The sequence below is a fragment of the Microplitis mediator genome, chromosome 9 (genome assembly GCF_029852145.1).
Source record: "Microplitis mediator isolate UGA2020A chromosome 9, iyMicMedi2.1, whole genome shotgun sequence".
Classification (NCBI taxonomy): domain Eukaryota; kingdom Metazoa; phylum Arthropoda; class Insecta; order Hymenoptera; family Braconidae; genus Microplitis; species Microplitis mediator.
Window position 1 is genome coordinate 14647031 of NC_079977.1, and position 17225 is coordinate 14664255.

The window sequence follows — 17225 nt, forward strand, 5'->3', positions numbered from 1 at the left end:
GAGAGAAAATTGAGCTTGATCGGTAGGGCTCGTTCAGAGATATTCCAAAAATAAAGTTTTTTCAAAAATGTTTTTTTTGGATAACTTTTAATGTGCTCGATGGATTCATTCCAAAATGGACTGGGCTCTAGAGCTTTATAAGCCACGTCGAATGTCACCTCAACCATCAAAATCGGTTCATTCGTTCAAGAGAAACCGTTGTCGAAAGAATTAAAAAAAAAAATTTTTTTTATTTTTCCTGAAATATCTCAAAAACGACTCGATAAATCGAATCCAAAATTTTATCAGCTTTAGAACTTGACAAAACGCGTCGATTGCCGCCTCAACCATCAAAATCGGTTAATTCGTTCGCGAGATATCGTGGGAGAAAGAAATGCTAAAAAATGGTTTTTTACAAAACAATGGCATACAAAAGTATTTGCGAGCTCGTAGAGCTCGAAAATGTATTCACAATAGTGTTTTCGAGCTCAACGAGCTCGAAAACAGCGGGAAGTTTTGGGGCTGGCCCGCAGGGTCAACTGACAGACCGATTTTTTTTTACAGTATCGTCCCATACGAGTCGATACCAGACAAAAATGTATCCGTAGGACTGGTTACCTCGAATGTGCATTCGATTGGGGGATAAAAGGTGGATCATATGTTTCCTTGGAGGAACAATTTGATTAATTTTTGCGCCTGCTTGTAAACAATTATTTTTATCGATATTTATTTGTATTCAATTCAATAAATAAAAATGACAACAATAAAAATTAGAAAAACCAAAGAAAATGTGTAATCATAAAATATATTAATGACAATAGAAATAATTATTTCAATTATTTCTGAGCAAATGAAAATACAGATGTAAATTTATATAAATAAAAAAAAAGGTTACTCCACCGACTCGACATATCAAATATTATTTTTTACATAAATTTAATGTAAAAATATTAATTATAACAAATACATAATTTTTATGCATAACCCATTCTATCGCAATGCCGTCGAAATACGTACATCATTTTGAAGTAAAATTTTTTACATAAATGTGATAAAATGTTTCGATGCAAAAAAAAATATGACTATTTTTTATGTAAGAGCGCTATAACAACATGAACATATCCGAAACATTACATTGTGACGTAAATGTGACGATAAAATAGAATCACCAAGATTATGTCATTTATAAGTCGATTTTGTTACGTGATTCCAAGGTTATATCTAGACTGTATTAAAATATAGTGGAAACCTAAACATGCAAACATGCAAAATAACCTTCTTCATAAGACGATTTATAGATGAATAGAGAAAAATATAGATAGCCCCAACTGGGAATCGAACCCAGACCAATTCGGTATCGCGCCGAGTGCTCTACCAGTTGAGCTATCCGGCACTATACTATATTCCATTCAATTTGATCTATAACTTATTGAGCCACACCGTCCATCGTTCGGTAATACACCATTTAAATATAGTGGAAACCTAAACAATGAAGGGTGAAATGGTTGCCGAAATGAGGCGAAATAATTATTTTCGATACGTATGCGGAACGTTAGGGATTCTGACGGCTTGAAGTGACGTCACGAGTTTGAGGCTATAGGCCCTTTCTTATCAAGACTTAGTTAGTTATCCGGTCAAGCAAAGCGAGACCGGATAAAGTACGAGGTCTTGATGAGAATGTATCCATAGCCTCAAACGCTTGCCTGCACGTCAAGTCTGTCAGGGTTCCTACCTTTGAGCATTAAGTATCGAACAAAATTTTTTGTCATATCAACGGCGGAGGTTGAATTTGAGAGAGAAACAGTCAAAAATGTTTCACGTCGTGTAGGAATGCCGAGACAGATAGAGAGAGAGAAGTTACTTTTCGATACAAGTTCGAGGAAAGTTAACCAAACTATGGATTGCCAGAAATCGTATAGTTTGCACCCTCTGCATGTTGCTTGAAAATTCAATTTTCGCGGTTGATATGACAAAAAAAAAATTTTCGATCGTCAAGCACACTCTGATACTTCGCATCATGAGTCGTGCAATAGACAATAAGGTATAGTTTTAAATATATTTAATGCTATACAATTAATTATATCTCTAATTTATAATAACTGAGTATCACTTGTTATAACTCATTTATGAGATATTTTGCCACATTCATAGAAAATATACACATGGCTGTACTTTGTCGTATACTTTAAAACTATACATTATTTTCTTGCGGGAAAAATCGTGGTTGATAAATATTTCAGTGTTGAAGTCGGAATAACTTGTAAGATTGCAATTATGGCAACTATATTTTTGTTCATTTACCTATTATGGTAGCTATGTGACTTTATATTTTTTAATAAGTGAGATACATTATAATAAGTTATCCACTAATAATTCAGGGGTCTTTGAATCGTAATTAACTTCGCTGCTGTAGTTGCATTACGAATGGTATTTGCAAGGGAATTATTTAGTTGCAACAATCAATTTTTAGGTAGATTGTTTGAAAATCTAGCGATTGTATTTGTCCTCATAGTTGATTTTTCAAGGAATTTTTTCATCACCTACCATAATTGGTTGAGTAGGGTTCAAAAATCCCATTCATGAAAAAATGTATGTATCTATTATAGGCTATGCTTCCGAATACGGCACATCACCATTTACTTGAAAAAATACGGCGTAATAACCCTAATTACATATAAAACCCAGCGCAATTTGTTTGAGATGGCGATACGGACGAATAGATGCAATTAAGTTGGAATACGTGTACATAGATGGCGCTGCTAATTGATCTATTATCAATAACTAAATTAAAATTAAATACTTAAGTTTAGGTCTAGGTCCAACCCATTTATAATTTTATGGTAACTTCAGTGTTAGGTATAAGGCAGGATGTGATGGAGGTGCCTCACTGACGATTCTACCATCACATCTGGGATGAAACGTAACATTGTTCGACGTCTAACGAATGCATTCGTTAAGGACGTTCCCACGAAAATCACTTTTTTTACAATCTTTCTGAAATTTTGAATACACATTCTTTTAAGTATTCTTTAAACGTAGGAATTTTGCTCAATAGCCCTTGCGGTACTAAATTTGTAATTATTGACACTTAAAACTTTCATATTTAACATGTGAACCCAATCCCAATCAGTGTTGTAGCAAACATTTTTTTGAATAACAATAGTGATTTTCTTACGATAATATTAAAAAAACTGAGAATCACTAATTGAAGATATAACGGATATGTTCCTGTAAAAATAAGAAAAACAAGCGGTATTTATTTTGTTGTAAAAAATGCTAACAGTTAGCTACTTCCAACAGTTTTAACGTTTTCTGTCGTTACTTGAATTGTGAGAGATAGCGACTTGGCAACGTTGCACTGGGCGGAAAGTTTAAAATATCGTAAAGGCTTGGTGGTGCGGTAGGTCAAAATGAATGCGAGTAGCTTACAGATATAGGTTAACTATGGGTTTTTATTGCAATGAAAAAGTTAATTTGTGAAGTAAATAAATTATTTTTTGTTATTTTGTATTAATTAGCATTATATATAATAATAAATTTAAAAATAGAATCTTGAATAGAATTTTCATTGTTTTTTAGCCTCAGACATACCTGCTAAGGCTTTAGATATTTTATCACTAACCTTTTTTTTCACCAAATCTCCCGTTCTTCAAACGTGATGTCATAATTATTATTAAATTTATTGCCAATCGCCAATATAAAAATAACCTCGCAATATTTTTCAAAACATTCAAATTCTACGACACGCGTCTCCACATAAGAATAAACAGAGAAATGAAAACCACGTTGCCAGATCGAAGAATCAACGCAATGAGAATATTTTTGGACCTATGCGCATGTGAGAGCAAGCGAAAAAGTGCACTGTACCTCAACTAGTTTTCATTATACTGATAGTACTTAACAAAGGGAAAATCGTCTTTGAAGTTGAGCACGACTGCTCGGTAGGAACATCCTTAAAGATAGTTGTTGGTGAATTAGTAGCATATTTAGTTCAAAATTTCGCGAATAATTTGTTGATTAATTGAACAATTAATTGATGTGTTGGTGAATTTTGGACACGTGTTGTGTGAGTATGGGTGTACACAACAAAATGCAGGATTATTCGGCTTCGTCACCAAAAAATTCGCTCGGGTAACGTTTATACACATAAAAATGAAGTTTGCGAGTAATTTATAGACAAAAGTGAGGTGTGCCGTATTCGGAAGAAAAGTCTTATTATATTATATACACTGGTCACAGAAATTAAGGGATAGAAAAAAAAATCCGAAATTTTTAGGTGATTTTCAACATGCTGTAACTCGGTGAAAAATGGTCGTATAAAAAAACTAAAAAAAGCAAATTGTAGCCTCATGTTTCTAGTTTTCAGATCTGGACCTCAAAATTTTTTATCATGTACGGTTCCGGAGTAATCATACGAAAACCAACGAAAAAAAAATTTTCAAAATTTTTGCTGGTCTTTCAATACCTCTATGGGCGACAATAAATTTTTTTGAATAATCCGACTGTCTGACTTTTCTCGGAAATTTTATGCCCTTTAATTTGGTGGCCTTAAAAAAGTCTCTACGACGATTTGGCGCCGAGTTATCATTGATCAAAGCAAAAAAGTCCATTTTGGCTTTGATAATCAATAACTCCGGATGTATTGGTCGTACAGAGAATGGAAGCAGGGTTTTGAAAACTGGAAAACATTCTCTATAAGGCAAAATTAGTGGCATTTGATAGAAAAATTTTTTTTAAGCGATATTGTCTGGTAAAAAACAGGTCAAAATTCATAAATTTAAGGGTATTCGGAAATCTTGCTATAACTTTGGATATAACGGATGAACAAAGGATATCTTCGACTTTTTTTCAACCTCAAAGTGTCCTGAAAAAACCCTGAAAATTTCAAATCGCTGCGATTTTTCTTTCTTAGTACCCCGAAGCTTTAAATTTATCGATTTTGTCAAAAATCACCATAATTGGTAGTTTCTCGGTTTTTGTTCATTTTTTCGATTTGAAAATGTTTTTTTTTACCGATAATCTTCATTTCTTTGATCAAAAAGATCGATTATCGAAAAAAATTGAAAAAAAAAAAATTTTGAAAAAAATTTTTTTTTTTTCAAAATTTTTTTTTTCAAAAATTTGTTTTTTCAAAATTTTTTTTTTTGTTGTATCTGCAATGATTTATCATTGTCAAAAAAAATTCCTAAAATTTTTTTTACCGCTGTAACTGCATCTGCTTCAAATGTCAACTTAAGAAACATACCCTTTGGGTAACTCTAATGCCGGCGGTAAAAAAAATTTTAGGAATTTTTTTTGACAATGATAAATCATTGCAGATACAACAAAAAAAAAATTTTGAAAAAAAAAAATTTTTTTCAAAATTTTTTGTTTTTCAATTTTTTTCCGATAATCGATCTTTTTGATCAAAGAAATGAAGATTATCGGTAAAAAAAACATTTTTAAATCGAAAAAATGAACAAAAACCGAGAAACTACCAATTATGGTGATTTTTGACAAAATCGATAAATTTAAAGCTTCGGGGTACTAAGAAAGAAAAATCGCAGCGATTTGAAATTTTCAGGGTTTTTTCAGGACACTTTGAGGTTGAAAAAAAGTCGAAGATATCCTTTGTTCATCCGTTATATCCAAAGTTATAGCAAGATTTCCGAATATCCTTAAATTTGTGAATTTTGACCTGTTTTTTACCAGACAATATCGCTTAAAAAAAATTTTTCTATCAAATGCCACTAATTTTGCCTTATAGAGAATGTTTTCCAGTTTTCAAAACCCTGCTTCCATTCTCTGTACGACCAATACATCCGGAGTTATTGATTATCAAAGCCAAAATGGACTTTTTTGCTTTGATCAATGATAACTCGGCGCCAAATCGTCGTAGAGACTTTTTAAGGCCACCAAATTAAAGGGCATAAAATTTCCGAGAAAAGTCAGACAGTCGGATTATTCAAAAAAATTTATTGTCGCCCATAGAGGTATTGAAAGACCAGCAAAAATTTTGAAAATTTTTTTTTCGTTGGTTTTCTTACGATTACTCCGGAACCGTACATGATAAAAAATTTTGAGGTCCAGATTTGAAAACTAGAAACTTGCGGCTACAATTTCCTTTTTTTAGTTTTTTTATACGACCATTTTTTACCAAGTTACAGCATGTTGAAAATCACCTAAAAATTTCGGATTTTTTTCTATCCCTTAATTTCTGTGACCAGTGTATGTTATGTTATGTATAGATATTTGAATCTAAGGGCGTTTCAAAAAAACAAAAATTTTTTTTTTATCCCGTAACCAGGCTCAAAATTTTTCTTCAGATGCCAAAGTAGGTCTCTGAAAATATGAGCCCTTAATATTAATAATAAGGCTGTGCGGTCGCACTTTTTGATTGCCCATAAGAATAACACGGGAACAATTTTTTTTCTTCTTCTGATTGTTGTAATTAATGAACCATAAATTGCAATGTAATTTTCATCAAATATTTTTGTAGGAAATTGAACGCTCTACAAAGAAAGTCTCTCATCATTTTTTGATAAATCCATCTGTTCGAAAGTTATTGGAGCTGGAAGTCAAATCTATCAAAAAAACTTACCAAAAAAATGTCAAGGTTCATTTTTAGTAGATAATTTCCTTCCTACAAATTATTTTTAATACAGTTCATTCGAATTCCGCATTGTTTTCTAGTTATTTTAATTTTAATTTTAAATTTTTGAAATCGATTAGAAGACTACAAAATTCAGTAGCTTAATAAATAAAAGTCAATTTTTTTTTCATTAAACACACAGAATATTTTTCTTACAATAATGAAATGTAATCTATTGTAAAATAATAAATTAATAAAACATGTGTGTGTGTGTGTGTGTGTGTGTGTGTGTGTGTGTGTGTGTGTGTGTGTGTGTGTGTGTGTGTGTGTGTGTGTGTGTGTGTGTGTGTGTGTGTGTGTGTGTGTGTGTGTGTGTGTATATATAAAAAATAACTGATTCACTGAGGATGTAGAAATGATGGGCGATATATGGGATTAAAAAAGCGTAAGATAAAATAAATATTTAATATATTTTACACATTAATTTTATAAAATACATTGTAGTTATCTTCAACAAACTCAAATTTTTCAATTTATTTTATAATATTTGAAAAGAGAAACAAATAAAAACTATCTACATAATAGTAATAATTATAAAAAATCGTTGACATAGCTTAATAATGTTTTAATAAACGGATAGATAAATAAGAATTCAAAATTACTTACATAGTTAAATTATAAATCATTTTTAATATTTCCTTTTTTCTGAAATTGCTGATCAGCCAACTCAGGAAAACAATCTTTCAACAACGTTCCAGTGAACTCATAGTCACTCATATTCAAACACAATTTAAAATATCACATTCAGCATCGATATAATCAGCTATTTTACGACCAACATGATCGATAATGTTGTTAATTATTCGTGAATTTATCCAGATTGTTGGCAAAATAGCCTCATACCTCAAAAATTCACCGATTTCATCGATAAGCTCTGTATTATTATCAATAACAACACTAGCATTTTCATGGATGCTGGAACTAAAATGTAATGTATCCAAACTCATCTGTAGCTTTCGACGAATCTGACTTACTTGATAATCTGCTTCAAATTCAGGAAACATTGTGACTGAAAGATCTGTAAAAAAAATCATTTTTCCCATTTGGCTTGGTATCATCACATTGGGAAAACCGCGAACACATTTCGCGATTCATGATTTTCAATTGAGTTTTAGTGTCGCCAATTATAAATTCTGCTTCCTCAAACGATTCATGGTTTTTGAACAATTTTCGAATGTTGCAACGCAGTTCATCCAAAATCTGCTCCCTGTTGAAATTGACTGCCCATTCTTCAGGTATAATCATTTAATGTATTGAAACATTTCCCATGTTTATCATTTTTTTTTTCTCCAACGTTTGCTATGAAAAATGAAAACAATATTTTTTCGGTTATTTATTAATTAAATTGTATTTTTTTTTCCGTTAGTAAAATATATTACATACCTTGATGTGAATAATGTTGTTACTGTTGTTATTGTTGTTTATACTATTGTTGTTATTAGTGAATCTTGCAAAAGAAAAAATTTTATGATAAATATTTGCTAAATTTGTAAACAATAAATTATGTTTTATGGATAATTAATAGTTAAAATTCAATATCGCATATCTTGATGTGAATAATGTTGTCAGTATTGTTGTTGTTGTTGTTGTTGTTGCTGATTTTATTTTCCTACAAAAATTGTTCTAATTAAGAATCTTATGTTAATATTATAATGATTATAAGAGTATATGACAAACACACACACACACACACAAATACATATATATATATATATATATATATATATATATATATATATATATATATATATATATATATATATATATATATATATATATATATATATATATATATATATATATATATATATATATATATATATATATATATATATATACTAATATACTAATGGTAATATACTATTTTTACTATTTTTTTTCCACTGATATCTCTCGAACGAATCGACCGATTGAAACGGTTAAGGTGGCAATCGACGCGTCTACTTCCATTTCATCGGAGGCCGTTTCTGCGCCCTTTTGGGTATACACGCGCTGCAAGGTCATCCCCATCCTCTGACCCAGATGTCACTCTTAGCCGAAAAATATAATCAAGTGGCAATCAAAGTGGACATTAACCAGAGGTACAATCAAAAATCATTATTGCGCGTGGTATCTAACCACAGCCACCACGAGTCATACCTCTGTGGGCCAAATACCACGACCATCTCAGGAAATAAAGAGACTCTGATTGAAGTGGGCTTGGATAGACACCCCGTTCAACACGATTGCTTATGGGTAAGTGGTGGGACGCAACTTCTCCCCGAACCCAATAGAAAGGGCTTCCTCTACTTGTTGTATTTTAGTTTCTCAACAAGCTATCATTTGCTTGCTCAGTCCCTGATGAATTTCCTTCTTTTCAAGCTGTTGGCGGTCCGATTTTGGAAGCCAAATCGAAACTTGAGGACAGCTCGGAGCAAGTAACGCTATTTTCCGGTAGTAGACAGGCGTGAGATGTGATTCCGTTGTATAGGAAGCTGAAAACCTTGTTACATATATGACTAGCTTTTAGAATGTCATCTATAAATTGGCCGATAAAAATCATTAGAAATGTTGAAGAACTCTTCAACAATCATGAAAAAAACGGTTATAAGTCTTAAAACACCCATATATCTTGTACAAATAGGTTTCTCAGCGTGGGGTAATAAGTTACACCATATGGCTGCTATGTGGCCTGGCTGAGGTGTGACCGCTAAGGGTTAAACAAAACTTCATACGTTATGAAGATTGAATTTTCATATACGGTGTTTCATAATTAAGATATACTAGTAAACAACTTACATTTATTAAAATGTGCGGCGCTTTTACAGTATTTCAAGCTACCTGCGCAGTGGAACACTGTTAGGTCACCATCTCTCCCTTATCGGGTCATGGGAGAAAAGTAAAATACCATAAAAAATAGACAACTATGAACATTTTTAACTTTCCCTTATGAAAATCGGAAGTTTTCAGAAAAAATAGTGTTCTTGGTTTCATACCGATCGTTGAAAATCCAGTTTTTATCTGATCTCGACGTTTCGAGGCCCTAGGATATTATTCTGGCTATTTATAATAGGCATCCGTACGTGTGCGTGCGTGTTTGTGCGTTAAATTTTTTGTTCGACGATATCGTTGAAAAAATTAACTGATTTAAAGGTACATAAAAGCAATCAAAAAGGCTCATTAAGACTTAGTACAGATTAGATTTCGGAGTCTATTGGTCAAGAGTTGCTAAGTTATTTAAAAAATAAAAATAAAAATAAATTTCTTTGTGGTTTTTGATGCTTAACTTCAAATTCGCGTGACCTATTTATTCTAAAACTTAATCAAATCTAAGTCTCAAAAATCTCTATCGATTGCCGCAAAAAAATTTGCAATGCGGTTTCCTCATGGACCTTGAGAACAGCAGAAAGCTTCAAGACTATCCGGCAGGGTCGACCGTTTTCCAGATTTTTGAAGATATAGAGCCATATATGGTTAAATTACGTATATAGCCACGTATGGAACATTAATATATGGCACGTATGATTAGATTTTGACGGGCATAACATTCATTATCCCTATTCATTAGTTTTAGAAATATTTACAACGAAGCATTTGGAAAATCACCATTATCTTCTCTCTACGAATTTTTTTTATACACTGAGAAAAAAAATACTTTTATCAAGAACATTTACTTGAGACAAAAACATATATTCTTGATAATTTTCAAGAATATATAATTTAATCTCAAGACTTTGTAGAATTGGAGGAAATAATTTTTATTTAATTTAAGTAAAGCTATTCTTTTGTTTACTCATAATATAATATCAAATTCATATAATAACAAAAATAAATTTGATGCTCTTTTCTCAAGAAATTGATAATTTATAATAATAAAATAAATATTTTGAACGGATTTCTTGAACCAAGCAATTCTTGTTTGGAAAATAGTATTTTTTTTCTCAGTGTAATTGAATGATTCATTTGAATTGACAACTAATTCGATTTTTAAACAAAATGCATTGATTGACATTTGAATGTATCCATTCTACAATTTATTTATTGTATCAAGTATAATTAAAGAAAATAAAGTAACTACTGTTAATTGAGTAAATATCTATCTAAATATGAAAAAAAATCTATCTTTTCTGGACAGCTCCACGACATCGTATAGTAAAATTTTTTTCAAGCTCAGAAAGTAGTGCGAAGTATTAAGGGTGAACAGCAGAGTTTGAAGTTTTACAAACTGTACTATGGATATTGATTTACGTTCAATTTTCCATTTACGAATTTGATGTCAGCATATAAAAAGGGCAATTGTAACGTCTGTCATTACACGAAAATTTTAGGTTACGTCCGATTAATTTTTTATAATTTTCAAAATAATTTTTTTTTTATTCATGGAAAAATTTTATAACACAACGAGTCAAGTAAACATGAAAACATCTCTTAACAAGAAAAATCTTAGAAGTGGGGAGAATAATGCGTGCGCCGACCAAAATGAAAAATATAGAGGGGCCGATAAGAAAATTTAGGGCCCACAAGCAAAAGAAAACTCTCGCTCTCTTCTGGCTGCAATCATCAAAGTGTGAACAAGTTTTTTTTTGGCAATGAAGAAAAAGAAAAAGAAAAGAGTTAGTTAAACGAGTATTAGTACTACATCATGTATTCACATAGGGAAACCAGGTACAATTGAAATATTAAATAAATTCAAAATGTTCAGTTTAGAAATATCAGAATTACAAAAATACAAATTCGAATACGTGTAGTTTAAAATTAAAATGTTAAATAAAAGTTTGAAATATTCAGTTAGTTATATCAGAATTTCGAAATTGAAATTTGAACACATGGTGTCTAAAATAAAAATGTTAAATAAAAGTTTGAAATGTACAGTTAATTATATCAGAATTACAAAATGAAAATTCGAACACGTGTAGTTTAAAATTAAAATGTTAAATGGAAGTTTGAAATATTCAATCAATTATATCAGAATTACAAAATTAAAATTCGAACACGTGTTGTCTTAAATTAAAATATTAAATGAAAGTTCGAAATGTTCAGTTAGTTATATCAGAAATACAAAATTAAAATTCGAGCATATGCAATTTAAAATTAAAATAATAAATATAATTTTGAATCGTGTAAATTAGAGTCGGCTGACTAGCCACCTAATAATTTATTTTCATAATTTTTCTTGTAAATCAGAGTCGGCTAACTAGCCACCTGTCTTTGGATTATAATTTAAATTTATTTGAATCAGAAGGTAATTCCAACATTGTAATTAGAAGCATAATCTCTGAACCTCAACATTTTTGTAATCAGGTTGATGATATAGTTAAAAATTAAAATTTAAATATCGTTTTATCAATTTAAAAATAAACCTATCCTCCTTAATCAAAGATTCTGGGGTTCCCGGTCTATAGGCTATGGCTTGGGCCAAATACCCACAAAAACATTAATTTAAGTCAATTCCTGACATAACATTTATCATCTCACATTTGAGATTCACAATTGTAAAAGTTTTAATGTTAGCGTATTTCCGATTTAGTCAAGTTAAAAATGATCATTTAGTACAAAAATCAAATGAGCAATAACTGTAACGTATATAATGTTGATCCCCACTAAATAAAACAATCTCGAATTAATGCGGTAGAAAAAGAACACTTAGTGTGTTATTTTACATTAACAGATTTTTAAGCTGTTACAACAAGATCAAATTTGATAGATTTATAGTGGTTACAGATGATATTAATTAAAAAAAACAAATATTATTGCAGACATAACTAATTTCTTGATCACAAAGTTCTGTAATGCGTAGGACTCCAAGCTTATCGTGTTTTCATGAAAATTTGTAATGAAGGAAAAAGTCCATATATCTTGTGTATTTTGCGAGCAATAGAGACAATAAGAAAAAAATATTACGTTAGTCGAAAAAGCCGTTGTGAGTTAGTATTTTAGTAACACGTATTCTCGTTGGGTTGTAGGTACCGGTGATCGAGGCAGGTTCGAATAAGTGGTGCTCTCCATAGCTGGCTTTAGTCGTCGGGGGTGCACGACTGAAGAGAGTTTACGTCGACAGCAAACAGTAAACTCTTAGAGTTGTGGCTACCCCTGCGCCTCCAGAGACTAGGCTGGGTATTGAAAATTACATCTTACTCCCTCTACACGTTAGTTATACCTTAAACTATTGCGCTTGGTATAGTTGGTTATAACCGATTCTCTACGACTGTTTAGGTTGAGTATTCAACCCTTTATCCACTCTACGATCTTATTTTATTTGCCGATATGTTATATACAGTAATTGGTTATTGACTCTCATACTATCAGATGCTAGTATACTGTGTGTGCTTGTAAACTCATTCTAGTAAACTTGTAACGATTTTTAGAACCATGCCATTCCCGCGTTTCTCCTTCTCTTCCATACATAGGAATATTGACTTCTACTTCCTGTTCGCTTCCGGCGTACTTTCAACCAACCGACTGACTGTAATTATACACATCCGGAAACCATCGTTAAGTGAATAAAACCGTAATTCAGTTTTGTTTAGCCGTGATTTCGAGAGAATTCAAATAATTTTTGTTAAATATCACTAGACGTTGAAGTGACCAAAAAAAATCGACTTTTGTTTTTTTGAGTGTCGTATGAAAATTTATTGGTTAAATACGTTATAAAAACCCTCTTCAAAATTGACTCGATTACAAATATTGAAGGGATCACTCAGAAATTTCAAATATTTCAAAAGTAATTGGAAATCGGATCTTTTTTTTTAAATTGTTCACTTTTTAACTTCCCGCTAAGAAAATTGAAAATTTTCGAAAATTCGGGCAGCTATTGGTTTCGGTCCGATTTGCAAAAACTGAATTTCTATCAGATTTTGACGTTTTGAAGTTCTAGGAAGCTATCTTGACTGATTTCACGATGATGTCCGAGTGTATGCATGTGTGCACGTACGTAAGTACGTACGTACGTATGTATGTAAATATTCAAAACTCTTGAACGGATGAACCGATTTTGATCTTTGAAGTGTCACTTGACGCGGCTTGTTGATATCTTGAAGCTGTAAAAATTTGAGCTTAATCGGTAAGGTGCGTTCGGGGATATTTCAAAAATGTTTTATTTGGATAACTTTTAATTTGCTCGATGGATTGATTCCAAAATCTAATCAGCTCTAAAACTTTATAAGCCGCGCCAAATGCCACCAAAAAATTAAAAATCGGTTCATTCGTTCAAGAGAAACCGTTGACGAAAGAATTGAAAAAAAATAATTTTTTGGTTTTTTTGAAATTTCTCAAAAACGACTAGATAAATCAATTTTAAGATCTAATCAGCTCTAGAACTTAATAAAACGCGTCGATTGCCGCCTCAACCATCAAAATCGGTTGATTCGTTCGCAAGATATCGTGGGAGAAAGAAATGCTAAAAAAATGTTTTTTTTTAAAACAATGGCATACAAAAGTATTTTCGAGCTCAAGGAGCTCGAAGACAGCGAGAAGTTTTGGGGCTCGTCCGCAGGGTCAACCGATAAACCGATTTTTTTTTTAAGGCTGTGTGAATCGTCAAACGTCACTCATCAATTTTGAATATTTCCAAGTACCGTCTTTTTTACGTTTTTGAGAGACACTTTCATATTAATATCAAGGCTTTTTGATTCTTTCACCAATAATTCCTCGAGTCAAAATTAAAACATTAGTTTAAACGTCAAAAGTAGGGATTGCAATCCAGCACTGTTTTTAATCCTGCCAAAATTTTGCTGGGTTAACTTAAATTCAGTGGGATCCCACAAAAGTTGTAGCTTTTATTTGGAATTTAAATAAATATTATTTATTATATTAATTTAAAATCGTGTCCAGATCAACTTAATACAATGGTAAATTCACAGGGAGGTGGACAATAAAAACAAAATTAGAATTTAATTTTGACCATAGATTGGACGTTTCGTCCCTTTATTGGGACTTCTTCAGCAACTAAAACAAGTCATTATAAAGATTTATAAACACCATATAAATAAATAAAACAATTAATTACACAATCACATGGTACAACATAACCAATTACAAACATGATCCCATCATACCTTGATCATATAAATTCTATCGTCTACTAGATGTTATTGAGACATACGTCATTCTTAATAATATAAAAATAATTAGCATTATTTAATATTTTAATTACATTAAAAAATAACAACAGACGAAATAAAGATAAACTCCAATTTATGTGACACTCAATACATATACTCTCAACTAGTGTATAATAATCAAGGTATATTATATTAATGCTGATATTTATAAATTGTAGTTTTCTTAATTATCTGTTAAAGTTAAATTTGAGAACTTCATTGTAAATACAATTTAAATTTTGTGTATCAGATCTCAAATTGATTGTGTTGTTATTTTTAATATGAAGCATTTCGCTAATATTTCTTTTGTACCAGTTTTCTTCAAAATCTAAAATAGTTGCATCATCAAATTTAAAATTATGGCCTGTCTCGAAATGGTGTTCTGCCAAAGCTGTTTTATTCTCTTTCAATATACTAGTTGGTTTACAATCGTTTATATGCTGGTTTATTCGTTTTTAAAATTTTTGCTTTGTTTGTCCTACGTTGTTTTTTCCACATTCACACTGTATTTTATACACTAAATTGGACTGATCAGATTTATTAACTTTATCTTTTAATTTTGTATAAATAGAATTAATTTTTAATATATTATAAAACACTAATTTGATATTTGTTTTTTTAAAACATTTGTCTATTTTAGAAGATAATGGATTAATAAACGGGAAACGTATGAATTTTTTAATTTGTTTGTTGTTAGTGGTGTCAATACCTGAATTATTCTTTAGTTTGAATTTATTAAATACTGTATGAATGAGACTTGTAGAATAGTTGTTATTTTTTAATAGCAATTCTATATTCTCTCAATTTTTTTAGTGAAATTCTTTACTGCTCAAAGTTAATACTCTAAACAGAAAACCTTTAATCATACCTATCTTTTGATCAATAGGATGATTTGATAAGTAGTTAAGACACTGCCAGAACTTGTAGGCTTCACATACCAATCCGTTATAATAGAACCATCATTATTCCTAATGACCAGAGTGTCTAATTATGTATTATGCTATAATTAAATGTTTTCATTAAAAATTACAAAAATCAACAATATCTTACTACCTCTTATTGACTAACTATTTTACTGTTTGATAACTTATTTATTAATAAAAAGTTTAAAAACAATTGCAAATATCAATGTTTGGTAATTTTGTAGTCTTTGTACTTTAGTTGACTAGAAATATTACTTCTAATCTTTATCTGAGGTAATTATGATCAGTCTTGTTTATTCAGAGATTTGAAGTATCATGTAAATTCAAGTTTAGGGTAGCGCGGGGCTAGTTAATCACTTTTTGGTTTGCCCTTCCATAATTTTAAGACGATGCATCGGACTTAATCAATTCATGTGCTGTGAGGTTCGTAATTTAGTCTTCTTCAAAAGGTCCAGCGACACAAAAACGATCCGAGTGCAAATTTACAAGTTATTCCCAAAAATGCGCGAGCGCTCCAAATTACTCAACGTTCCCCACTAGTGAGGCTAGTTGAGCATAGTATGGAGCTAGTATTGCAATGGCTAAAATGAACGAAATCACTCGATAAAATCATATGCATACAACATCAAATTGTAATTAACAAGCAAATATTCATTTATTATGATTGTTGCATATTTATATCATTATCATAACTTTAATATTTAAAATAAAATAAAAAAAAATTAAAACTTTGCAATCTTTGGATTATTATTACACTTTTTGTATTTAAAATTATATTTAATAATAATTACCCTGTTAGAACGGCAGCTCTTAATTTTAATATTAAGGGGTATCTTATCGCGATTTTCTATTTCGTATTCGATTAACATGGGAAAATTTATAACTTCCCGCTAAGAAAATTGGAAATTTGCTAAAATTCGGGAAATCATTGGTATCGGTCCGATTGTCGAAAATCAAATCTCTAAGAGATCTTGGTGTTTTGAGGTTCTAGGAAGCTATCTTGACGAATTTCATGATGTTGTCCAAGTGTATGTATATGTGTACGTACGTATGTATGTAAATATCTTTAACTCTTGAACAGGTGGACCGATTTTGATCGTTGAGGTGTCATTCGACGCGGCTTGTTAATATCTAAAAGCTGTGAAAATTTAAGCTTAATCGGTAAGGTGCGTTCGGAGATATTTCAAAAAGAAAATTTTTTTGGAAAACTTTTAATTTGCTTTCAGGAGAAATCGTTGTCGAAAGAATTAAAAAAAAAAATTTTTTTTTCAAAAGTATTTTCGAGCTCGAAGAGCTTGAAAGCGTATTCACAACAATGTTTTCGAGCTCAAGAAGTTAAAAAATAGCGGGAAGTTTTAGGGCTGGCCCGCAGGGTCAACCGATAGACCGATTTTTTTTTTTTAGTTTGGAATTTATCATGCATTAGCAAATAAAAGTTCCTGAAAAATCGATGGATATTTTTAATGGAAATTGAACGCTCTATAAAAAGCGCTCTTATCATTTTTCGATAAATTTAGTTTTTCAAAAGGTATTCAAGGTCAAAGTTTGATTCATGGTGAATCTGACCACTATTAGGATTTTTCGGCGAAACTATTAGACTTATCGTAAAATGTT